The sequence below is a fragment of the Mandrillus leucophaeus genome, unplaced genomic scaffold (genome assembly GCF_000951045.1).
Source record: "Mandrillus leucophaeus isolate KB7577 unplaced genomic scaffold, Mleu.le_1.0 Scaffold1620, whole genome shotgun sequence".
Lineage (NCBI taxonomy): Eukaryota > Metazoa > Chordata > Mammalia > Primates > Cercopithecidae > Mandrillus > Mandrillus leucophaeus.
The window spans coordinates 19,249-19,804 of record NW_012101611.1 but is presented as its reverse complement, the minus strand read 5'-3'; positions in this window follow the sequence as shown (position 1 = coordinate 19,804).

Sequence of the window (556 nt, the reverse complement as noted above, 5' to 3'; positions counted from 1 at the left end):
CACCAATAACAGATTCCAGTGTTGCCTGGCCAAGTGTCCAAGGCCATATGGGGCATAGCTAGGATGGAGGTGCTGATGCTGCCTGAATCCCAGAGGTGGAGGGGCCAAGATGACTGAAGGCAGGTTACACAGAGGGTGGGGCGTGGGTACTGCAGGGAGGGTAGGAGACTCTAAAGGACTGGATGGGTGTTGGAGAATCAGTGCTCATGCACCTAAACAAGAATAAGCAAATGAGAAATTCCAGATGGTATCTGCAGTTGTGGAGTCAGGAATCCCCATGTGACCACTCTGAGGGGTTCCTAGGATTTGGTGTCAGAGGAGGAATGAAATTAATACCTCTGGACACAAGGTCTAATGAGAGTATAAACCCTCTGACTTTCATTTCATTATCTGTAAACTGACTATGTGACTATCTCCATGTGAGCAGCAGTGGCGGGAGCCTTCTCACCTTTGACCCTGGGAAGGGAGCCCCCTCCCTCACCCCCACTGTGTGTGTGAGATCGCTCTGCATGTGCACATGGGTGGAGATGGGATAGGGTCACTCTCAGGTGAATGT